The following is a 27,612-nucleotide window of genomic DNA, read 5'->3' as shown; positions in this document are numbered from 1 at the left end:
TCTTTGCCTTTCTAGCTTCCCAAGGTGGCCCGTATTCACCAGTATGTCTAATGACTATGGGCATGGACTTTAGAGTGAAAAAACTTCATGTTGAAATCAGTGTTCAGTCATATGCCAGCTGTGTAATTTTGTGAGAGTGTATTATCTCTCAGGGCTCAGTATACTTGCTTATATAATGAAATAATAGGATATACATCATAGGACAGTTATTCAAATAATGGAGCCTATGAACAGTATCCTAGAGATTTTTTTCAAAATAGTTCCTGAACCCAACTCCAAAGAGTCTAACTTTGGAGACCAGAGAGACTTACCTGAATTTATAATTTTAATACATCATCTTCAGACCACAGGAAAAAAAAAGTCATAGATTTTTGAATGGATATTCCCATTTAAAGGCATTTCACAGAATACTATGTAAAAAACACAGAGTATTGATGAAACTGTTACTGTAATAACCAACAAGAATGTGTATGTTTTTGTGTGTGTTTATGTATGTTTACAAAAATTTAGTTACTTTAACAACTATTTTTTCTGAGATTTCATATAGTAGATGCACAAGTTATCCTTCAGCTGGGTGATTAATAAAAAATAATAACAGCAAGTTGGCAGTTCTGAGAAATTTTCATATATTTTTTAAATTAAATATGAATGTAGATATTAATAACAACTTGTCTTTGACAGTTTAAAGTTCTATAAATGACATGATCTCCTCATTATGAGTGGAGAATTTCAATAGTAATACAATAACTGAGCCACATTGTATAGAATAAAAATACAAAGATTGTGAGTCTAAGTTTAAAGAAAAAGTTGCTGTTGAGTTTAATCTGAAACAAAGATTCCTTTTCATTTGATAAAAACTGTAAGGCTCAAAATAGAGGAAAATCTGAAAGCCTTATAGTGATGGAATTAAAAATGGACTTTAAATTGCATTTTTGAAAGTTGCCTGGGTATGACAATAATGTTTTAATTTCTAGTCTATAAGCCTTAATATAAAAACTTTTTATTGACGATATTTTAAACTAAACCAAACTACAAAAAATCTTATACTTTTACTTTGTTTCCTTAATATTTATGAGAAAAATAAGCCTATAGTTTTCTTTTTTGGGTACATTCTTTATTTGTTTACTCAAATAGCCTTAGAATCGTTCCTCTAAATATATTTAGAATCTTGATTGTCAAATTTTCTGGGCCAGCTTTCTTTTTTTAATACTATTTACTATATCTTCTGGGATAGCACAATTTTGAGAAAGAGATAAACATTGACAAGTGGAAAGAGTTTTCTGGTCACCTGAAGAATAGCTTTCCTACTTTTAATTAATCACATGTCAGCTGCTGGGCGTGTGTAATTAATGGCACATACCCCAAAGGCTGTAACGTATAAACACATTGCTTATCTGGTTAGAGAAAGAGTAACATGCTGATGAACACTGCAAATGAGAGTGATCTGCTAATTCTGTCTTTAATTATTGAATGCAGTATATTAGCTATGTCAGTATGAAAATCTCACAAGGATTCGTTGGGAATAAAACATATAGAATGAGGCAGCATGCATGTGTTTGCTTACAGACATATATATACACATTGTATCAAGAACAAATTAACTTAACTCTATTTCAGTGCCTTGTTTTACTAAAAACATGGCTTATGCACCATGAAAATAGGTAGCAATTCTGGCTTCAAATAGCTGCTGTGACTCCTGTTAACATGGAGTTTAAGAGAATTACTTAATTGATCTGAATTGTCTTTTTATCTTTGTAAAAGAGAAAAATACAATTCTTAGAGTAAAGATTTTCAGAAATATCAATGAGAATTTTTATTTAGTTTTCAATTTTTTATTGAGATATAACATTGAGTAAATGTAAAGTGTGCAGCATTTTAATTTGATACATTTGTATATTGCAGCATGATTCCCACCATATGGTTAGCTAACCCCTCTACCATGTCACATAAATATTTTTTAGGGGGAGAGAAATTTACGGTCTGATCTTTTAGCAACTTTTAAGTTTATAGTACAGTATTTTTAACTGTAATCACTATGTTGTGCATTAGATCTCCAGAACTTATATTTACCCTAAATTGCATTGCCCCAGGCCCTGGTAACCATCATTCTACTCTCTGTTTTTATAAGTGTGGCTTTTTAAAACACCACATATAGGATATTATACAATATTTGTCTTTCTTTATCTGAGTTGTATCACTCAGCATAATGCCCTCAAAATTCATCTTTGGATTTTGGCAGGGTTTCCTTCTTTCTTGTGACTGTATAATGATCCATTAGGTTGTTTCCGTATCTTAGCTATTGTGGGTAATGCTGCAGTAAACCTGAGAGTGCAGATACATTTTGAATATTATATATATGATATATCACACACACACACACACACACACACACACACGCACACACACACACAAAGTGGTGGGACTTTTCAATGGAAATTTAAGGAAAGGCAGCAGATAATGTTATACCATTATGACCATGATATACCATGGTCATTTGCCAAAGCAACATTCAAAGTCTTAAAGCAACATTTTGTGAACCAGCTATACCACTCTTAAAACTGTAATTCATATTAAAGATACCAATGAAACTATTGGAGAACTTGGAGAGATGCTGATTTTCTATGATCTCCACTCTCCAAAATTTTGAAAGGAGAAAAATTTCCCTCCCATGTCAAAACTAGAGATAGAAGGTTAAGAGAGCCCACCTAGAAAACATAATAGATTACTGTAGTTGGTGATAAGAGATCCAACTGGCTATTATTTAACAACTGAAACCTGATTTTAAAGCTTAAGAATGAGTATGTTCACCTGCTGAAGAAAACCAGAGGAAATGCGGCTCTCTGGGGACATATCAGCATATACGTGAGAGACAACCAGTGGGAGGTCATATGAGGTCTTGCTAAAGAGGTACGTGGAGAGGCAAATTAATTCAGTAGAAAAGCTGAAAATACTGTTGCAATTGTGGGAGTATCAGAAGGGTAAAGGACAAACTGGAAGAGAATGCCTCACTGACACCAACAAATGAAATATTCCCGGTGCAAGATGCCTCCAAAGAAGACAAAAATGTTGCCTGGAATTAAAAAATAATCATTTCTATATTTCATCTAGATGAGAGTTTGAAAAGCCAATTCTAAACTGTTTTAGTCGAGTAAGCATTTACTGCTATTTCTTCTCCTTCCTTCATCCTTGTGCCACTAATCTCAGGTGTTAGAAATAGGAGCTGGTTCATCCAGGAGAAAGTATGTGTTTAAAAGAGGGAAAAAGACCCTCGTGCTCCTTCCCATGGTTTGGGATTACATCACTCTGAGCCCCTAAACCCTTTCTAAAATGAAGGAAATATTAAACCAAACATTCAGCCTGTATAAAGAACTAGACATCTCATTTTACTGAAATGAGATTATTTGGCCAATTTAACATGATTTAAGGAGAAAAAAATAATCAGAAAAGCTATACATGATGAGTTAAAATTAGCTGACTAACTTTTCTAGCGTCAATAGAGAAATATTTAGCACTATGATTTAATCCCAACACTTGATGTTTCTACAATATTCTCATTGCACTGAAAATGGAATTATATTTTTAAAATAGGATTTTGTCCCTCCAATTGTGAATCACTCATTTGGATTCTGAATTTTGCTCACAACATATTTTGATCCTTCTGTTTCAGTTTTTCTCTTGCTATTTCTACTGAAAAAAAAATTGTAGCTGGTGATAAATGACATAAATGGGATTATACATTTACATAATAAAAACTAATAGTCTGGATATAGCTCAAGAAGTTTTCTGACACCTTTGTTATAAATTAATATAAAGCAGCACCATATTGATAATAAATATTGCTAGTATAAATTACAAAAATACTTTAGTGACTAAAATATCATCCAATAAAATTTGTAATTCATTAAATGTTAAAGAAATAATCCAATCTTAATTTTCAAATTTAAGTTGGCTAAATTGATCAAGAAAAATGAATTTGAGGTGCAATTCAAAAAATATTACTCTGGTGTTTTTGCAATATTTTTAGAAAATAATTATAATGTTTATATGGAAATTAACTAAACCAATATTATTTTAAATTGCATTAGATGATAATATATGAGAAATATATTTGTTGTTCATATAGAAATTTAATACTAAGTTAGATGGGTAATAGAAGTTTCATGATGGAACTAATTTTTCATTAAAAAAATTAACAATGGGGAAGATTTTTGATTTTACATTTTTGTACTTCCATTTTTTTCATAAATACAAAATTTTGTTTTCTAAACAATTATTGTGTCCAAAATACTGGCATCCAAACAGCCCTGTGTTAGAAAAATGCAGGCAAAGCAACGTGGATCAAACATTTTTTCCCCATCTGTACAGGCAGCTAAATCTCTAGCTAGGCAGTGGTAAACACATAATGTTCCTTCTCTTATCACATTTTCTCTTGCTAGAATCTTGAAGGTGTGTGTATAAAAACTGATTCTAACTTGATTTTTTAAAATCATTTTTCTCTCCAGAGTCATCTCAAGTGTTGTTTTAGATTCATTCTTCTGGTTCATATCAGCCTGGTTGTTTTTTACTTTAAAGTTTAGATATTAAAAAATAGAGTTTCTATTTTTATGCTTAATGATACTCAAAGTTCAAACTTAAACATAGAATCATTTTCTGAATATGAGAAGTTTATGGCTTATGGCTTCTGTTATTCCCAACTTACAACACATTATACATGGATACCATTATTAAAAACATTCTTTGATTGCCTATTAAGTGTTGAGCACAGTTCTTGGTTCAAACGATGCAACTGGAAAAACACAGACATAAATCCAAATTGAACTAAGCTATGATGAAGAGAAATAGATGAGAAAAAGTAATATGTAGCATAGTATTTGGATGGTAATACATGCTATGGGGAAGATAAAGTGTGAAGGGAAAATGAGGCAGGGATTGCTACTTTGAACTCTTGAAATTTTCAGTGAAGCGGTCAGTTTGGCTCACAAGAATGTGGCACTTGAGGAAAGACCTACATGAGGAATAAACCATACAGATATAACTTGGAGCAGTAAATCAAGCATAAGAAATAGTAAATGGTAAGGCCCTGTGATAGGAATACATCTCAGCATCTTTGCAAGATGGCAGGGAGACCAGGGGAGCAAACAAAGGGAGAGGACTGGGAGATGAGGAGAAAAGTTAGCAGGGCAGGGTTAGCATGGGCAATCACTACAATTGATAAAAGGACCCATTACAAGTTTTGAATGGAAAATTGACATAATCTCAAGCACATTTTGCAGGTTCACTTTGGCTGCAAGTTTGAAAATAGGCAGTACACAGACAAAAGAAGAAATGAGACACCAGTTATAATAGTATCATAATGATCTAGCAAAGAAATGATTGATTGGGGGCTTGGACCAGAGTGATGCAGTGTTGGTGGTGAGATACCAGATCTTAAACATTTTCTAAAGGTAGAGCCTACACGGTCTCTGGATGCATTAAACATGATAGGAAAGAAAAAGAAAGGTCACGGATGACCTGAATAACTTGGCCTAATCAATGAAAGCCATGTAATTGCCACTAACTGGTAAAAAGTGTTCGGAGAATACACATGCAAGAGAACAGGAGTTAAGTTGCAGACACATTTAATTGAAGAAACTGATTAGAAATTAATGTAGTCATGTTGAGGTAGAAGTTTTATTTTCCTGTAGAGTGTGAGGTTCAGAGGAGAGTTCTCAGCCTATACATATTATTTGAAGCCATATTACTTGAGAGCAACACCAAGAAAATAAGTGAATAAAAGGAAGAGGTGGAAGGAATGATCCCTGGTCACTGCAGTGTTAAGAGATAGGGATAAAAGAGTTAAGAAAATGTAGAAAGTATTGCATACCAGCTAAGAAGAAAAGATATTACCAAATTGTTCCCCAAAATGTATGCACTGCTTTGAATTCTTAAAAGAATGTTTACAATGTATTTGTTATTCAACACTATCATTAATATAATGTATGACTGAGAGTTTTAATTTTCTCAATTAATCAGGGAAGATTATATTTCATACTTCTTCTATAAAAACAAGTTGGAGCACATTTTATAGCTGTTTTGGATTTAAATCTATGAACAGTCTGTTTGAAAGCCTTTATCTATTTATCTATTGAGACTTTGATTTTTTACTGAATCATAAATGTTACAGAGGTAGAAATTATAAGATGCTGACTAAAACATCAAATTTCTTCCCCGATATTCATAATAACCATGGAAGTGTAAGGTAGCAGCTGGAGAATGGTCTTGTCACATCATCCATTATAAATTTGAATCTGAATGTTCACACTAGATTTTTTTCTCTATATTTTTTGCGAACAAAGCAAATGTTTAAATTTTATTTTAGGAATGTAAGTATGTGTTAAAAGTTTTGTCTGATAATTGTCCTTGTTTACTTGGATGAATTTGCTATGATTTAGATTAATTTTAATGTTCAGTGGTTGTGTCTGAAGTTATCTTTTTGGTTGAAAATATGCACTCACACAGAGAAGCTCTGATAATCACCAGCCACAAACACTTGTGGGGCTTTTTGTCACTCTTGAGAGCTGCATAAATCCTAGAGCTGAAATGCCCACAGTAGGTAAGAGAAATAAAATGAGAGCAAACTGCTTATATCCTTGTATTAAAAAAAAACTACTATTTATTAATAGCATTAACAGAAACTGTATAGTTAAACACTCTCTCCAACTTCTCCCTTGTACCTTGGCTCTGGAGGTCTTTCTTCATAAATAATCCATCATATTCTGTGTCTTCACATGGTTGTCTCCTGGTCTGTGTGTTGTCTGTATTTTAAATTCCTTTTCTAATAAAGACACCAGTAATACCAGATAAGGAACCATCCATATTACATAGTTTTACCTTTATCACCTCTTTAAAAGCTCAACCTCCAAATACATTCGTACTCTGAGGTCTTAAGGATTAGAGTTTCCATATATGAATGTTGAGGGAACACAGTTCAGCTATAATTCCAGATGATTGGGTGTAGGCTTTTGACTTTGAGACCAACCAATCTTAACTAACCAAATCTCCCTTAAACTGGACATTGAGAGTCAGAGCAAAATGAACAGAGTCCTAGACATCCTGGACTTAAGGAACAGGGTAGGGAGTATTGAGACCCAGGGTGACAGTGGATATCCAACATATTCCACTGGAAGAATACAGGTTCTCCAACATGATTCCGTTTAATAGGTTTGTGTAAAATTTCAATTTTGTTTCCTTCCTGTTTTTAACCACAGTATATACAAGGAAACCTTGAGGGAGGTTTAGCATTAGGGATATAAATTTCTTCTAAGCTTGGATTCATAATAATAAACATGAACTGTTTAGGCAAATGTTATGCTTGTAACACCTATACTAAAATATTATGCTTATGAGAAAGATATGGTAGGACCAAGAGTTTTCTACTGTGGCCTCTGAAGAAACTTTTTCCCTAGAGCTTTTTCTCTCATCATCTTGGGTACATAATTGTTATCTTTAACTACTATTCGACCCCTCTGGATAATATTCAGTTACCCAAACAGTGACTGCCAACACATAAGGCCAGACCTTTCTACTTCCAAACACCGCCTTGACCAACTCTTCTCCAAAACTTGCAGAACCTCAGCTGACCAAATCCTCTGTGGACATTTCTTCCATATGCCCAAACTAGAACACTCCTATGGAGTCTTCAAATAAAAGCTCCCACTGATTTTATTTCACAGAAGTTTAACAACAACTCAAAGCTTTTATTTAGAAAATTAACTTTTATATTATCAAAACATAGAATTGATTATATAAAATGTAAAACTTAACAGGTGATGAGTACATGGTATCCTATTTTATTAACAACTTAACCTGATTTTTGGAATAGACAATCACAATTTATAATTTCAGAATATAAACTACTATGTCCACTGGAGCTTCATTCTCACACAAGCTATTATCCAGAGTTATTTTTTTTCCAGAATATTCTGAAAGAGGATGGTACTTAAAAAGAAAGAGTTAGACCTGGCTGGTGTAGCTCAGTTGATTGAGCGCAGGCTGCGAACCAAAGTGTCGCAGGTTCGATTCCCAGCCAGGATACATGCCTGGGTTGCAGGCCATGACCCCCAGCAACTGCACATTGATGTTTCTCTCTCTCTCTCTATCTCCCTCCCTTTCCTCTCTAAAAATAAATAAATAAAATCTTAAAAAAAGAAAGAGTAGTTGATTCCTTTAATAACAAAGTAAAATAAAAATAAATAAATTATCTCTAACAAATGATCTCCTTATCTACAAATTTATATTGTAGAAACATTTGCAATTGATGTTAAATTCTTTATTTTGTATATTTCCCAGAATAAGTTACTTTGAGCGTACTCTGTCCTTAAAGGACTTTGGTATTTATTTCTCTTTACAGCCAATTGTTTTTAAGCTCCTCAAATAGACATTACAAATATATCATTCCCAATTTGTCTTAAATTTTAATTACATATGATTTGCATTTTATTGGGATCTTTTTAAATTGTATATTTTCCCACCTCTGTAACATTTTCCTATTTCCTTTAAGCTTTTATGCCTCCTTCTTTTTACATTTACATCCATTCTCTTTGTTATATGATGCCCTTTTTTAGCAAACTAAGGATTTCATAAACATTTCTCACTAAGACAGTTACTTATATGCAGATGGTAGTGTGTCTGAACTCAACTCCAATATGTTTTGGTTTTGGGGAGGGCTTCCCCAAGAACCACTAAGCAATTCTGGGAAACCAGCAGGGTGTCTGAAAATTCAACTAAACTCCGACCCTATTTACCTGAAGATAGACTCAGATTCCACTCGTTGATGGTTCATTCTAAAAACACCACCCAGGCACACACCTTCTGATAACTAAGCAAGCTCAGGTCATCACCTGTTTTTCTTTAAATATTTATTTATTTATTTATTAGAAAGGGGAAGGGAGGGAGAGAGAGAGGGAAAAAAATATCAATGTGTGGTTGCCTCTCACATGGCCCCCACTGGGGACATGGCCCACAACCCAGGCATACGCTCTGACTGGGAATCAATCCTGTGACCCTTTGTTTCTCAGCCTGCGCTCAATCCACTGAGCTACACCAGCCTGGGCTATCACCTGTTTTCATGGACTGGTTATAAATCACGAGTCTCCTCAACCCTGTCATTCATCTTGATTTTTTTGTTCGAGTGGCTCACAGAACTCAGAAAAACATTTTATTTACTAGATCACCAGTTTATTATAAAAGGACATAACTCAGGAACAGCCAGATGCAAAAGATGCACAGGGCAAGGCAAGAGGGAAGGGGATACCCATGCCTTCTCTAGACACATCATTCTCCACCAACCTCCATTCGTCAAGAACCCAGAAGCTCTTTAAGCCTTTACCTTCTGGGACTTTATAGAGGCTTCATTACATGAGCATGATTGATTAAATCACTAGCTATTGGTGTCTGATTCAACTTCTAATTTCTGTCCCCCCTGTGGAGGTCAGGTGATAGGACTAAAAGCCCCAACCCTCTAAACACCAAATCGGTTCCCCTGGCAACTATTCCCCATCCTTAGGTGAGGTCCTAAAGTCACTTTATCCATACACACACAAAAAGTACCTTTAAGGTTTTCATCACTTAGGAAACCAAGAGATTTAACGGTTCTGTGCCAGAAATGAGGACAAAGAACAAATATATTTTTCTTTTTATAAACCACCACATTTGTTTGCATAGAAAGTTGTACACTGTTTTTATTGTCTTGCATTGCAATAAGCAATTCCTTGAGTAGGCATGTTTGAATTAATTGTATTCCCTGAATTTAGCAAAGCACCTGGGTTTATGCAGAACACCATAAATGTTCACTACATAAGAAAGAGAAAAGGAGAGAGAAATGGACATGTAATTACAGAGGTGAAAATAAATGGAGCATGTTCTTTTTAGAACATATGCTTCAAATGCTTACTTTCAGTGATACCTAAAATATCTAAGGTCATTTTCACCCTGAATTCTCTATGTAATATGAGTCTCCCTAGTTAGGTTTGTGTGAATTAATGAATAGAAACCTCATTTAAAGTGGAGTCTAGGGGGAATAAATAACGATGGAAGAAGACTTGATTGAGATGGTAAACACACAATACAATATGCAGATGATGTAGGACAGCATTGTACACCTGAAAGCTATATAATTTTATTAACCAGTCACCCCAATAAATCCAGTAAAATTTTAAACAATAAATGTGTAAACAAATACAATGAAATGGAGTCCGGGGCTGCAAGAGAGAACTGTCAAGCACTCATCACTCAACACACACTACAGACACCAACGCATCTGCATCTCCCACAGGATGATGCCACTTTTCAACCTCAGCAGGAGGATGCAAAGGCTCCTCTTTGCCAGTAACAGCCCAGCCAATGGGAGACTACCATGACTTAGACACTGAAGTCACTATTTTCAAACTTTCCTTTTTCTCCATTGACTCTTTGTTTATAGCATCCTTTCCCAAGTCCATAAAAGAGTGTTTTTCTACTTTGTTTCTGTGGACTTGAGTGTGGTTCACCATTAGAATGAATGTCTGAAATTGCAATTCTTTGTGGTTATGGAATATACCTATTTTGCTGGAGAAATACCTTGTTCTTTGTTTAAGGTTAACAGGCTCTCATCTGCTGTCTTGTGTGGCTCTGTTCCTACTCACTCAGAGAATTTTCAGGCACCCTTATGAATTCATGAGATCCAAAGATATAATATAGGAACAATTCAATTTATGGTGACAGCCCATCATTTTATGGCATTATCCTCCATAACTAAATACTCTTTCTGTTATAGAAGAGTAAAGAAATGTTCTTTGGACTGATGGATAATCACCAAGTGAAGTAAGTTAAAATGGGGAAAATAGTGCCAAATGCAGAATTTCCAAATACCCTTATTAAACCCAATGCTTTATATACCGCTCCAAGCTAATTCTCACACTTACCACATATGCATCTAAACATTGTAACTTCAGTCTATTTTGAAACTAGAAAATCATTGTTTCTCTTCTCAAAATTTAGTCCAGGCTGAAGTCATATCATTAAAATTGACATTTTGAAAACCAGGTTAACTACAAAGTTGAGCGCATTATAGTAAACTTATTCTGCCTCTTCTAGGATTGTTATCCCCTTACCCTCATGTTTAAAATATCCCCTTGCAAAAAAAATGATTTTTGTTAACAAGAAAGTATCTTGAGGGAAAACACCTGCAGAGCTGATGACTGTAACAATCCTTAAATGCACGCAAACACCCAGTAGGCTTCGTTTTCCAGGGCTTCCAGGGGAAGCTATTAGCTGGCAAAGAAGTAGATTTAGACTTTAAAATAGATACCACTAAGCACCGAGTGTTTAGACTCTGACTTGATGTCAATTTATTGTTCTTTCAAACTTGTCTGCTATTTACAATGCCAAACCATACAGATATAAAAAAAATCGATTTAACTATAAACCTGACTTCATTCCTACAGAGTAAATGACATAAAAATCTACACAATGACAAAAATTTCTGACTTGGTAAAAATAAAATATGCCCTTTTCAAAGCAAACATTCTACAGTAACTGTTTACTTTAAAAATCATTGAAGCATTTCTCACCAAGCAGCAGAGCTGAGTATCTGAACATGATCTGGGTTTTTAATATTGCATTGTGTATTTTTTCAAGTATTTGTAACATGAATTTATACAAGGAAATCATTAAAATATACCATTTTGTTGTGTGTTGCTTTAATGTGATTTTAAGTCTACTTTTTTATGCTTTCAGTGAGGTTGCTTTAATTCACTTGTTTAGGACAAATAAATGCATTGCTTCCAGAAGTAAGTTGTTTGGGTATAAGCATGAAGGATGCTGTGTCAGAATGGCAGCACCCCGCATCTGCTGTTGATTCACGGGCGCTCGAGCGTCTCAGTCGATGAAGAACACTGCTAGGGGCTTATCAGTAAAAACATGTGCAGAAGCCGCTATGCAGAGGGGACCGTAGACGCTCAATACTCAAAGTTTACGAGGATGATCCCAGAGCTTTCATCTGGGAGAGGCACGCTTTCTGACTTAAGTAGCTCTCTGAAGATCTGGAGATCCTTGCTCCTGTTCTGACCAAGGCGACTCTTTGGTTAGCCGTGGTACTCAACTTTGCAAAGGTCCCTGGTGTGATAACCCTGCAAGCAGCCTTGCCTGCTCACCAGCATGGGAGCTTTTGTTCTTTAGAAAACTGCTCTTGCTGCAAGGGACTTTCTTTTCTGTGCTGGCGGCTGAAAGTCAGCTCACATTTGGTTAAGCCATCTCTCCAGAGAAGCCAAACACACATAAAAAGGTACATCTGTTTACATTTGGACATTATTCTTTTTATCTCCCCTTGCCTAAAACAATAGTATGATTGTTTGGCCATTTGTTTGAAATATGCTATATTCTCTTGCATGCCATTGGCTTGTAAAATCATTATAATTCCCACAGTGAACCTGTGGTAAATAAATGGCTGACAAAGACAAAATCAGTCTCTTGGTATAACTTCGCCAACACCAAACATAACATATTTGATGAATTTTTCCAATAAAAATTGTTTTACTTCATTTTGAAAACCTCACAAATCAGAAAGGGTTTTTACTGAGTGTTTACCCTATTTTTGTAGTTAAACATGGTGGGAAAAGAGTGTGATTTGAAGCAAGACATGTCCAAATCTTGACATCACCTCCTTGCTCTTGGGCATCTTCATTTTCATCTTTGATTCCCATTTGTCCCATCTGTGAAATGGGATACAATGCAACATACTGGCATTTCTTAGAATCAAACATGATAATGAATATAAAGCCCTTTGTAAAAAGTTTATGAGCATTCTATAAATTGTAGGGCCTACTATTATTATTATTATTTTACTATTAAATTGATACATTTTCACTATTATTATTATAAATGTATAAGCATTGTGCAAAGTCCTTAAGATATTTTGATAATTCCTATCAAGGAGTTTATGTCCTGATGCACTATTCTTCCAAGTCATTACGGAGTAGTAGTTAAAAGAATAAATGTTGATATCATGCAATACTTAAATTCTAAGTTCTCTACTTGATAGTTCCACTTTTTTAGTCTAAGTTTCCTCAACTTCATGCATTTATACAGCTATGATTACTTCATAGCATTTTTTTTACTATTGTCATAAATATATCTTTCATTCACAAAATGGGAATGATTGTTTTTGTTTTTCTCTGGTGTTTTTTTATGCGACACTGTTGTTACAGGTAGGTCAACAACAGAAGCTAAACTTTACTTTCTCTTTGGTGAGAGGTCTAGATGCGGAAATGTGAAATTTCCACCAATGTGACAAACAAGGGTTTCATTATTCCAATGGGAATTTTTCATTTAACTGACGTGAATATTTGCCTGGCTAGGTTACTGGGCACAAACGGTATAAGTAGTTACCTCTGTTGTAGAGTCTGAATTACCAGCTGGCAATATATATATAACTAACACAAATGCTAAGCATGTGCAGAATGTCATCCTCTCGATTCACTGGTGTTGGGAACCGCCCTGCCTGGTATCAGAAGTTGTAACCCCCACCAAGGCTAAGGCTGGGGGAATGACCTTGGAACCGTAAACCACCAAGGGGACAAGCTTATCTCCCTGGCAGGAACGCTGCTTCTGCTACTTCATCCATAACTGGCCTCCAATGCTTGGTTGGTTAGCCAATGACGGGTAAGATTCCCCAAGGGGGGAGTGATCTAAGACAGACACGATCACGTGAGAGGCCCTGAAGGAAGGACTTTGGGGGGTACAGCAAAAGGGGGTGATGGACCCTCACCCCTCAGCTTTGACATAGCCTGAATCCTCTTTGTCTGCGAGAAAATCTCCTAATCTCTTGGCTGCCTTACTTCCTTTGTTCCACCTAAGTCTGAAACAATGACAGAGGGTGGTGCAGCCCTGTGCTGGAAAGGGCAGGTTCCCTGGGTGATCAGGCCTAAGAAAGAATATGTAAAATCCTGTGAAACCTGCTTTGTTTAGAATGCTCTCTATGAAATGATAAGGGTCCAAGGAAGAAGTAAGTTTGTTCCTTAAAGTTTTTTACAGCTCTTTGACCCTGACTCAGAATAGGCCCTCAGACTTCCTTGTTATCTATTGTTTGATCCTTACTTCCTGGCAATGAGTAATGAGCTTTACCTGAATTCTTATGCAAACAAACACAATAAGAAGCCTGCTCGGGCACTCTCCCCTAGGGAGGGTGACCAAGGTGCTCTCCACTGGAGAGAGTGGCCATTCTGTCCCTATTTCCCCACAGGACCCAGTTGTCTCTGTGTATGTTTTTCTTGTGTTTCAATGAGCCATCTGCAGCGTTCCACGGTCACTGATGGTAGGTGATCGCTACACACTGGCACCTTCTGTCCAGCATCTCATTCTTGGATTCCTCATCTCATTCTAAGATCTTCCCTCTTTTCTCTTTCATCTTGGACATTTTCAGCATATTAACTACAATTTGTTGACCTCAGTGCACAAAAATCCTACTCTCATCTCTCTCCTTTCATCAGTTTCATATTGATTCAGAAAATTTAACACGTTAAGAGTGTAATCACAGTTAATTTGCAGCCTGTATGCTGAAGGTATTGGATAATACAATATTTAGTGTTGACATCTCTAGATATTAAAATAGTCACGTTATTAGATGTTAAAATATCCAAAACTGTCCAACATTGTTGGGAGAGCTGCTATCCCAAGTACCACCTGACTCTTCTGTTGCCATGGGATTTCACCAGAAAACCCCCAAGATTCTCATGATCTAGAGACTGACGATCAACCCAGTAAAGGCTCTCCAGGATTTACAGCAGCACAATAACCATTATCTGTGACTGCTCAGTTTATTTGCTTTACATGTTGTTGTTTGGGGTCTAATTAAATATGACATGCCTATATATTGACATTTATTCATGTGGAGGTAAACCCTGAGGCACTGGGATTAACAATGTTGTGATAATTCACAATAAAGAAAAGGGATAATAAAAATCTTAGACACTTCTGTTAGTATTGTAATGGTTTTATGCAATTGCTTTAGCCAAGCAGACAATAGAACATGCTTTAGCTTTACCATTAATGAACTAAATTATTAATGTTACAAGTAAGTCTCCACATATTGGAACTAAAAATCACTTATGTCTGTCACTGCAGGAAGAACTTACCAGAAGAATTTGTGCTACTCCCTAGGAAACATTGAGTTTTAGACATGTGCATTGTGCTTTATACAGGGGCAGACACATTAAAAAAATGGAAAAATGAAAATCAACAAATGTTTACCAAAAAAAAAAGAAAAAAAATTGGAGTATTTTTGAATTGTTTAAAAGTTTCCACTAAACTTATATTATTTGATTGTGTATGCATACCTGTACAGAGATTTAAATGCAGATCAAATTTTAAATTGTATGTATATTCATATTACCTACCACTTAAAATATTTTGATAAATATTACTCTGGAAATAAAATGCAAATGGAATTCCCCACCCACCCAAGGGGTGCTCTGCTCATAAAAATAATTGCCTTCACTCTTTTCCGGAAGGTGGTGATTTAACTTAAAAAAAGAGAAATCTTGCTCAAATATGCTATACTATTTTTTATAATACCTCAAAGAAAATATTGTTACATTAAGGATAATTTGAATGTGCTTATCTTGTCTCATAGGTTTCTTTGACCCTTCCTTACTCCCAAGCAATTAATGAAACTCATAATATAGTCTGGACTTCTTCACATCTGTGGACCCTTTTTTAATCGCTTCACACCACATTCTTCTTTATTATGTTGTCCACCTCTAATATCTCAAAACTCTGATTTACAAGCTTTTCTGACTTTTACCTCTTCTGTTTCCCTCCACTTTCATCCTTAAGAATTCTAAAAACTTGAACCATTGGGTGCTTATTAGTTTCTATCTAGCTATGGTTACAATTGCAAGTTGAACTTGTCCCAAAATTCGTATGTTAAAACCATAACCCTCCATATCTAAGAATGTAGCTGTATTTAGAGATAGAGTCTTTAAAGAGATAACTAAGTTAAAATGTAGTCATTAGGGATAGCCCTAAAACAATATGACTGGTGTCTGCAGAAAGAATAGATTAAGACACCAACACTTAGAGGAGATCACACTGTTACTGTAGGCAGTCAGCTAATTATGAATAAGGGAAAGAGAATGAAGGGAATTAGACATTGAGTTTAATAAAGCGGGGATTATACACCTGTTTACTTCACCAGGAAGCTACAGCATTGCTTTGCCAAGGGGATTAACAATTGCCACCTTCGAAGAACTGAGCTTCAAGATGAAGCAGACACTCTGGACACTGGCTTTTGTTTTGGCCTTGCTGAGGACACAACTGGACTTTTTCCATGGCAGGACAAAAAACGATGGGATATTGGAAAGCCGGGGGTTCACCTCCACATGAATAAAACATTTAGCCACACCACAATATCCTGTGTGTACATCTTTGGAATGCTGTCCTTGTGATTGAGTGGAAGAACCTGATTTCCACACACAATAACATGAAGATGCAAGGAGAAGATGGCCATCTGCTACTGTCTGAATGGTTGTATCTCTCCAAAATTTCCATTTTGGAGTCCTAATGCCCAGTGTCATGGTGTTAGATAGTGGGGCTTGTGTGAGGGGGTTAGAGCACAAGGAAGAGGCCTCATGAAGAGGATTAGCACTGTCATAAAAGAGATTACTCACAGACAGCCCTCACCGTTTCTCCATGTGAGGATGTAAGGAGAAATATTACACCTGAAAAAGCTCCTTCCCTGACCATGCCAGCACCGTGGCTCAGACTTCCAGCCTCCATAACTACAAGCAACACATTCCATTGTTTATGAGCTACTTGGTCTATGGAATTTTACTATAGCAACCCAAACAGACTAAAACTCTAGGGAAGAAGAAAGTATCCCTTGACCTTCTTAGGGTCTCTGGATGGCTCTGAAAATTAAACTAACAGAGACAGATTAACAGGAAAAATGCAAATTTATTCAATAGAAGTTTTACATGACACAAGAGCCTTCATAAGGAAATGAGTTTGAAGAGACAGACCCAGGTATTTTTGTTCAGCTTCTTGATACGTGAATAGTCCTGAAGGAAGATGATAGCTGGAAGAGTGTGAGGTAAGTGCAATAAACTGGGGAAACTTAGCAAGGCTGTTGGATTCAGATTCTTCTCAGCACTCCATTGTCATCAGAGATATGACCTCTCCTTTTCTCCAGGTATAGGGAGGGCATCTTTCACATGAGGTTTTTGTGACCTGTTCTAGGGAAAAGGGTTGAAGGGAAGGAAGGTCTGAGTGACATTTCTGCTCCTGTTGCTCCTTAATTTTCTGAAGCTTCTAATGGTGTCAGTAAGTCAATGTTTGATATATTGAGGTAGTGCGTTCTGAGCCTCATTAATACCATCTACAAGCTAATGAGAAAGGATGTGGAAGAAACCAATCCTGCTGACACCTTGATCTGAAACTTCTAACCTCCAGAATTATGAGAAAATAGATTTCTGTTCTTGAAGTTCCTCGGTCCGCGGTACTTTGTCATGGCAGCCCAACACACTAGTGCCAGTGATGGGAAGAGTCCAGCTTCTGAACACAAAACAATATATATCTGTTGGGCCCAACCATAGACAACTACGAAGGCTTCAGTGGCTGAGCCTCACAAGAGAAAGCTCTTGCAATATCAGACATAGTTCCTAGCCAATGGGTCCTCATCTCTGAAGGGTGTTGTAAGGAAAAAAATGAGGCCCCACCCTGACCAGTATGCTAACAGACGTATCTGCTCTCTTAACCCTTTGTCAAGGTCACTCAGCAAAGCGAGCCATTGGTGTTTCTGTCAAGACCTCTTTACAGAGGAGGAGCTTGAAGTCAGTTTTCTGTGTTCTGTCTTGCTACTTTTCACCTCTTTGACTTTCCCCTCACTCTTGCCCTGGCTCCTGTGGTCAATCAAATGACAGTGGCTTTTTGTTCAGAGATCCCTTGTCAGTAATACAACTCCCCCTACCTGTACCTACCATTGCTTGGTGACTATTTGTTGTAAAAAATGAAAAATTACGGTAGCCAACATTTTTTGTTAGTTTAGCCTCTTGCTTATACTATTGCATTGAGAAATTATAGACTTGACTGTTACTTTAATTTTGGCGTCTTGTTGTAATCACCTCTCCAAAAAGGACAGCTCAGTTCCTGGTAATAAGAAGTTGGATATGAAAAGTACGTGCAATTTATTTTATATTCTGCTACAAATGAAGAGTCACAATTCAGAACAAGAAAATGAAGGAAAGTGTCTAACTCTCTTTGAACATAAGGTCCTTACTTCTGAGGCAATTGCCTTGAAAATTATGAGTCACACTTGTTAATATTCAGTTAAAAGTAGTAAATAAAACTGTAGCTGATAATTCAGATGATTAAGCATTTTATTACATTTGTTAAAGGATTTTAGGAAACTTACAAAACCTCAGGGAAGCCGGAGGCCCTAGCTCACTAGCTGGTTTCCAAGGATGACAATAGGGTCCCTGATGCAAAACTGGTCATGACTAAGAAATAAAGACTGGAGACTATGTTTGTGCCACTATGTCCACTGCCCCAGAAATTCAACATTATAATTAGTATTGCCACCAAGAGGAGAAAGAGAGGGAGAGAGAAAGAGAGAAGTTGTCTTCTGCCTTCTGCCACCATCTCCTTGATCAAACTCAAGAGGGAATGTGTGTGACATGCAGATTTTGAAGCACATATCTGGGCATTTCCAGTACCCAGAGGCTATGCAATGGTCATCTACCACACTGAACTGTGTGATCTTCTGCAAGTATCTAACTCTCTCTGTACCACAGTTCCCTCATATGCAAAACAGGAGCAATAGTGGTAACAACCTCATTGAGTTCTTTTGAGAAATAAATACATTTTAAATAAATATAGAACAATGCATGGCATTATTTAATTACTATTATTTTTAGTCAATATTTGAATTGTAAGAGAGACATACAAGAGTGCTTATCAAGCATTATTTGTTCATTTGAGGATTGCATGGAAATTTTATCTCAATGACACACAAAAAAATAAGGAACTCTACCAACATGCAATGGCATTTGCCTTCTGGGTAACTCAAAAACTTCATCATAAGAAGCTAGGAAATACTATTCTTTTCTCCTTGTATACCTATAGTATGCTATATATGAGAATTAATGTTATAGAAAACTTTGTGGTTATTTATGGAATCCAAGAGGAAATCACTAGAACAAAGAAAAAACAAAACAAAATAAAACACTGCTTGTGGCCCATGTTCTGTGAGTATTAAAGATGCTATACGAAGGAGGCAGTATGAAAAATTCCACTCCCACAATCTGATCCTTGAGACCTGTGTAAATAAAAACCCATCCATGATTAACCAGCTAATATATTGAGACCCAGTGATTCTAACATGAAGGAATGTTCTATGAGAATTTTGAAACCTGGGAAGGTGTTGGAGACAAATCAATCCACTCTGAATAATAGAGCAAGGAAAGTGCACTCCAGCATGGCTTTGACATAGCTACTTGGCTTTTGTCTTTGTTTCAGCACACTTAATTCTTCACTTCAGTTCAGATTTTATAAAGGGAATAGGAAAAAATTGTTCTTTTTGGTTCCTTCAGTGGAGGATTGTTTCAGACCAGTACATGAAATCTTATGCTGTTTGAACTAGTGCATTTTATTTATTGTATTTTATTTCAATTTGATGACACAACAGAAAGACAGGGAACATGCAACATTTGTTAATACATACAGTAAAAGTTGAGAAATTAGCAAAAATAATTGGAGACAAAATCTTATTTGGAGGAATATGAAATAAAGTGCATTGTAATTATTGTTATTTAGTCAATAACTATCATACTAATTATGTACCATGGTTAGATAAATTCATTGTTAGTAATAACATAAACTTTTGTCTTTAACTTTGGCCCAGAAATTGCACACAGTTGATAATAATTTCTTAATCCCACACTTATCCATAAAGGTCAAGAAAATAAAATGAACATAAATATATGAATATTGGTAAATTTGCTCTGGATTGTCTTAGGGAACTCCAACATTGAATAGAGAGACATTTAACAAAATTTAAGCATGCCAAATGCATGGTGAAACTTTAAGGGCACAAATATTTGTATATTGTATTTGAAATGTCAGTTAATGCAAATTATAATTGCAATTTCAATGAAGAATACATGAAATGCCTTTAAAACTGTGAAATGTTTCCAAGTTGGGTTTAACCCTATTGTGTCTTTAACAAGTATTACTCATTAAGGTCACTAGAAAAGAGTCACATTGAAAAAAATAATTTAAAATAAAACAGAAAGAACCTGATATCAAAGTAACAAATATAAATATAAATATAAATAAATGTGTATTTATGTATATGTACATAGACTCATAAATTAGTGTTTTTATTTGTCATTCCTGTGAGGTACAGATATGAAAGAAATTATACTATAATGAGGTAAAACATTGAAAGAGAGATTAAAAATACAGAAGACATTGAAAATGAGAAACACTGAGAGATATATTTTTACAAAAATGATCTTTATGATTTGATTTTTCCTTATTGATTTTTGTACATGTTCATTAGAATAGTAATTCAAGCTTTTAAGTACATTTAGAAAGTAAAGGAGACAAAAAGAAATTGTTACCATAAAACAGGCAGTCGGAATGCTGGGTAGTCTCCCCCACTAGTCAAAATGGAGAAAGGAAAAGGTTCTTAAACTCAGTTCAGAAAAAGCTACTAAGATAATTGCATAGAAGAAATAGCCCTCCCCCACCCAGTACCAGATTGGGGGGGTGGGGTTAGACCCGAAGAAAACAGGCCAATGTACCACAGAGGTCTGAATGGGTTATTCGGGTTCTACGCCAATGAGGCCTGTCAGTGAGGCCTGGGAAAGAAGGGATTGGTTGGGTGCTGGACCCGCCTGAAGCATGTGAAACTCTCAGAAGTTCATTGGTCATTTTCAGAAAGCACCTGGTCTGTCCTACAACCCAGCTAATATAATCTCAGGGGAGCAAAGAAGCTTTCACCCTCTTTTACTTGTGTCCTGCATTCTCACTTGCCTGTTCTCTCTATGGGCCATGTGGTCTGAGCAGCCCCGTGGCCCATGGCCTCCAGGAGGGAGCGTCTCTGTCTCTCTTGCCCACACGGTGATGCACTCACTGATGTGTCCACATGTTCTTTTGCTGGGGAACATGGCATCATGTGGCCCTGTTGGTTGTATGGCCCATGGCCATGTGGGCTCCACATGCAGGCTGAAATGAACAGTAGCTGGCAGCAAGCTAAGTTGCATGGATGGGGACTAAAGCCACTTAACAGTGGCCTGCAGACACTGAAGGACTATATTTTAAAATGGAGCAGAAACTCTGGACGTTGGCTTTTGTCTTGGCCTTGCTGAGGATGGTTGGACTTTTTTCAAGGCAGATAGAAGAGATGGGCTTTAAGATATGAGTCAGCCATTTTCCCAGATTGCATAACACCTGAATAAAACCTCTTTCTTTTATCACCAACATCTGCCTCACAAGGTTGGTTTCTGTGGCAACAGGCAGCTGGACTTCCATTTTTTGTTCAGTTACATTATGATTCACTAACAAAAAAAACAGTATTTGTATATTTTTGCTTCTTAATTCTGCTCTTTTTGTGAGTGTAAGCTTCTTTTCATACTATTGTATTAACAAATAATAGTTTATTTAGATTTTTATTTAAAGATTTTTTTTTTTATTTTAGTGAGAAGAAAGGATGGAGAAACAGAGGGAGAGAAACACCAATGTGTGGTTGCCTGTCATGTGCCCCCTATTGGGGACCTGGCCTGCAACACAGGCACATGCTCTGACTAGGAATCGACCCAGCAACCCTTTGGTTCATAGGCCAGTGCTCAACCCACTAAACCACACCAGCCAGGGCATTTATTTAGATTATCTCCCTAATATTCCATAAAATAATTGTCCAGCTTTAATTAGATTAAAAATACAAAATTTTAAAATACATTTAATGTTTGTTGTCATGCTGTAATATTCTTAATCATAGTGATATACCTAGGCAACTTTTTATCTAAATTTTTCTATGTACCTATGATTACTTTTGATATAGTCTAAGAAGTCATTTAATATTTATTATGATATATACTATAATAAATATTTTACTTTTTATTATAACTAACATGTTAGTTTTTCAAGATATCTTAAGACATTTCAGGATTAATGTAAAGAAGGATTTATCTCATTAACTCTAGTAAAAAAATAAAGCACATAGAGTAATATGTAAATGAGAAATTAATTTATACTTTACAAACGAAACAAAAACTGACAACTATAAGACTGTACTGTCTGAAAAAAACGTGAGTTAAAGAATTCATTTTAAGTCTGGAAATCTCAAAACTGGCTTTCCATTCTGCTCCTTTCAATTCTCAATTTATCCATCCAGCTATAGGGGGAAGAATGGAAAGAAAAGTTTCTGCCTTAGTTGGACCAAAAGACACAAATCCTCATCAGATAAGTTTTAATACTTGGAAATGAAAAGGAAAACAAAGATGATGCCTGCAGAATTGATATTGTAAACTACAAAATCTTCATTCACTAGTGAAATGCAACCTAATGAAAGTTCTTAAGTGATGACAACTCAGATTGGCCAAAATTCCTCTCTCATGTATAAGTAACTAAATGATGATTTAGAAACAAGAGCCAGAATAGTTTTTTTAAGTTTTTGTCTTTAATGGATAAGTCTGAAGCACATGAGAAGTGGTAAAGTCCCCTTTACCCAACAGATTTATAGTATATTTTAAAATATTTTATTTATTTAGTTTTAGAGAGAGGAGCAGGGAGGAAGAAAGAGAGGGAGACAGACATCAATGTGTAAGGGAAACACTGATGGGTTACCTCTTGCACACACTCTGTCCTGGGACAGGGCCCACAACTCACACTTGTGGTCTGACAGGGAATCGAACCAGTGGCCTTTCACTTTGTGGGACAACACTTGACCAACTCAGCAACACTGGCCAGGGCTGATTTGTAATAGTTTTAACAAAATAACAATGTATTTATTAATTTTCCAAATCAAGTATATCAGCCAAAATATAGAACAAATATATCTTAGACCCAGGTCCTCCCTGTTCAAGATAAACGGACAGGAATGCTTTACTAACATTTTTTAATTAGAAATAAAGCTATAACAACAGTGTATCTATGCCAATATACAAAGGATGATAATACATTACTATATTGTAAAGTTAAAAGGTAAAACTCATAGTTCAATGTCTCAAGACTGTAGTTTTTATATAGCATTAAAATAGTATGCAACTGTATGCATAATTAAAAGTCAATTTAAAATATGCATGAATATTTTATTAAAAGGTGACTACATATATATATTCTACTAGAATTTGATGACAATTTTATTGTGTAAGACAACTGCTATTGCTGTGAAGTCTTTAGATTATTTGGATCATATATACTTCCCTTGCTTTATCCTTACCAAAATAACTAATGCCAGATTTAAAGAAAAGTTCTTATAAACTTGAAAGTTCCAAAGAGATATAAATCATTCAAAGATCATCATGAATTGATTACTAATGTAAAATTAGGGTACTATGCAATGATTATTGTTCAAAGAATTTTCAATATTAAAAAAATAAAGGAAGGTAGGAAGGAAGAAGAAGAAAGAGAAAGACACAGAAAGGGATGGAGGAAAAGAATGAGGAAATACATAACAAGGGAGGAACCTTTTTCTTACTATGAGCTGAATTTCATGCCCTCAAAGTCCTACGTTGAAACCCTAACCCGGTGTGCCGGTGTTCGGAGACAGGGCCTTTGGGAGATAACGATGTTTAGATGAGGTCACAGTCACGGGTCCCACATGATGGAGTTAGCGCCCCTATGAAATGAGTCACTGCATCTTCCTATCATCTCTATTTCTATCATTGTTCTCCCTCCCTTCCTCTCACCTGAGGCAGCATTTCGCAAGCCTGGGAGAGATCTGGCTTGCCTGACCCAACCTCAGATTTGTAGGCTCCAAACTGCGAGAGAATAAAGGTCTATTGTTTAAATGTTCAGTCTATCATGTTCTTCTATGGCAGTTCAAATGGGAAAAGACACTTCTTAAATGATGATTTAAATATCTAAAATATTAACTGAGTATTGAGGCATTGGATTTCAAAGGAGTCTTCCATATTATTTCTTAAATAATGAATGTAATATTAACATATAAAAAAAGCCCTCAAAACATTCCTCCAAAACTCATTAAAAAGCTTAATATAGAAAAATAATAAGTTCCAGTAAAAGTAGACTAATTAAACTTAATAGGTATAAAGAAAATGTATAATATGTACAGATAGAATTGAGATGAGGATTTCATAAAGAGGAAGCAAAAATGCATCCTTCATGGTGCTTGAGTGGCAAATATATTCATTTTATGTAAAAATGTTTAGTTGTTCTCACCACTCCTAACCATAATTGAACTAAAAATCTTTGTATATTTAGGAAGAAAAATTAATTAAGGAAAAAATCTTTATTATTCATAAATAATTACATTTAAACATAGAATTTAAAATGAAACTATAATTTTAGCAGAATTGTTAAGTGACAGAATTACAAAATGATAAAATTTATACTCATCAAGTAAATATGGAACACTTACTAAAATTAAGCACATACTGTTAAAATGGTTATTCACCTTTATTTTAAAATTTGAACATACATCCTATGATCCAGAAATAATTTTACTCTGAGATTATAAATATATTTTGAATATATATATGTGTGTGTGTGTACTGGAACCTGCAAATTTATATACATGCATATAATAAGCTAAAATACATCTAAGCTGGAAACTGAAATGTTTAGCAGCGATTGAATGAATAAAGAAAACATGTTGTATTTATAAACTTAAATATAATGCATCCATTAAATCAGTGATGTGCAGCTCCATGTAACCCCCTGCATGAATCTGGAACATATGACTGTTCTTCAGAAGAAGATAGAAAGTAATATGCACTTTATTATACTCTTATGAAGTTCAAAAATAGGATAAGAATTTCCCTAGGGGGTTCTCAAGAGAAGGAAGTAAGCTGATGTGAGACTACAAGAACCAAGATACCCGAGCCAACAGTCCCAGCTCACCACCAGACAAGGAAAGGAGGGTGTCTTGGCCCATTCCGGCTCAGGTGATTTGTCAGGGAACTGCAGTGACATGAGCGCTGTCAGGTAAGCCAAGGGAAGACCCACCCAAAGAGTGAAGTTTAATTGTAAAGTCGTGAGCAAAGTAACTTGATGTTTAAATCCACTAAGTCTTACAATAGTTCTCTATAGGACAATAAATAATTCACCATACAAATAGTTTTCAATCATCATCATCTTCTGTAGATGAAAGGTGGATCTGGGCTTCTTAGATTAGAAAGCTAATCCCCACTACTTGTTTGCTGTTGCTGTTTTTTGTTTGTTTTCCCTCACTGTTGCTAGTTTAGGGACTGTCTGTTACATTATGGGCTCTGGCACACCTCACGCTTCAGCTGAGAGGATGGAAGATAAACCATATTGATTACAGTGTGTGTTAATTGCAGCCACATAAGCTCTGGCATGATCAAAATGGGGCTTAGATTTTAGTTTGAACTATTCCATATCAGACTTGTCAAAACATTTGTTATTTATTAAATGCAATTTTTCCTAAGATTATATGTTCCCCCTTGTTAGGTATGAGAGAGAGACCCAAGAGAGGCATGTGTACAATACTAAAGTTGTTTACCTGCCATTCCTCTTTGATAGTAATCAACCATCTTTTAGGTTTTAGGGAGGATTGTTTTAAAATATGTAAGTAATCTATTTCTTATTAAATTTTTGGATGGTCTAGGGGAAAACATGTTCACTATAGAGAAGGCCATTCAACTTAGGGTAATAAAGAAATTAGAAAATTAGGATATTAACCATATTTAGAAATATGCAAATTTAGGAATATCTGATTATTTTTGATAACACTGAATAATTTTCTACTCTAAGGAAGTAATTAATTATACATTCCACTAGATACAACTTGGCCTCAAATCTGTGCTCTGTGGTTATCAAAAATCAATTATTTGATATTGACCCATCTGATTTATTGTACATAATTAATAATTTCATGTAATGTTTAGATTTAGAACACTGTGTAGGTTGGTGTGTAGAGTTCAGCAGGATTATGGATGGCATTTACATTCTATGAAATTACCAAGACACTTAAAAACAGGTAAAAATAAACTATTCTGAGAGCAGTCTTAGTGTGCTATTATCTCAGCTATCACACAGAGCGAAAGCCTTGAAATAACACATGGGAAATTTTTCTGAACACTCTTTAGTAAATGATCAACCCAAATTCTTTCTAGCAGCAGTTCACTCGTCTGTTGTCCTTGTTCTCCTTTTTCTCCCTCAAAGTCTCCTATCCCACCTCCCAGTTACCCTCCCGCAGCTGGCTGTATCTAGCATGACTAGCAACAGGCTTCTGGGTGCATTATGTCTTTTTATCTCATAAGTAGTGAGGGTAGTGTTCTACCCTCAGTACAGTAAACCAAATTAAGTTAGCTTAAATCCTTATAATTTTCCAAATAATAGTTTTTGCTCTCTCTGACTTTATGTTTAATATATTTTTATTATGCTATTAGAGTTGTCCTGAAATGTTAAAGGAACTTATCTAAGAAAAAAGATGAACAAAAACATGAACAGTAAAATGACAGCAAACAACTGTCAACAACAGAACCTAAAAAAACAAAAACAAACTACTCAAACAACCAGAATAGGAATAGAATCACAGAAATGGAGATCACGTGGAGGGCTATCAGCAGGAAGGAGGAAGGGGAAAATGGTGGAAAAGGCACAGGGAATAAGAATCATAAAAGGTAGGCACAGAATAGACAGGGGGAGGTTAAGGATAGTGTAAGATATGGAGAAGCCAAAGAACTTACATATATGACCCATGGACATGAAATAATTTTCCAAATAATTCTTTATCTCATTCAATCGGGCAATGTCCTGGAGCAACGGGCCAAATACAAAATACTTTTAATACATAAGAAGTTGTAGAAAAGTCTGCTATTTTTAACGCATTGGTAAGTATAGCATGTAATTTCTCTTACATGTGTAATTGCTCTATTACTAACAGTAACTCTATCTCTTCCTCTGATTCTTTAAGATCCCCCCCCAAAAAGTGAATGACAGCGGCATGTTATCTATTGTGCGTGTATTTTAACACTGTAAATCGGTCACATTGTCATACCTTGTTAATACCTTATTCTCAATACATTTTAATTTTCATCTAATTGTGTTGGAAAGTTGCTACTGTTATATTGCAGAAAAAAATTAAAAATAAATAAGTAAATGAAACTAAAAATTAGCCACACAGACTAAAGGGTAAATGAATACTCAAAATGCTGCTAAGAATTCCTGCATGACAAATTTTCTCTTATTCCCTGGAAATGTTAGTGTGGTTGACATAACTTTGCAATTCCATGAACATCCAGATACTTACAAACTAGTTCAAAAGATAATGTGTAAATATTAGGATGGGCGGTCACTAAACCCTATCAGATTCTCTCTGTAGAGGAGACCTACTAGTTGTATTTCCCTTAGAAACACTTATCTTATATATAATGTTTTCTATGCCCCCGC

This window comes from Phyllostomus hastatus, unplaced genomic scaffold (genome assembly GCF_019186645.2).
Source record: "Phyllostomus hastatus isolate PE091 unplaced genomic scaffold, TTU_PhHast_1.1 phas_contig_58, whole genome shotgun sequence".
NCBI classification, from domain to species: domain Eukaryota; kingdom Metazoa; phylum Chordata; class Mammalia; order Chiroptera; family Phyllostomidae; genus Phyllostomus; species Phyllostomus hastatus.
Note: the sequence above shows the minus strand (reverse complement) of the source record.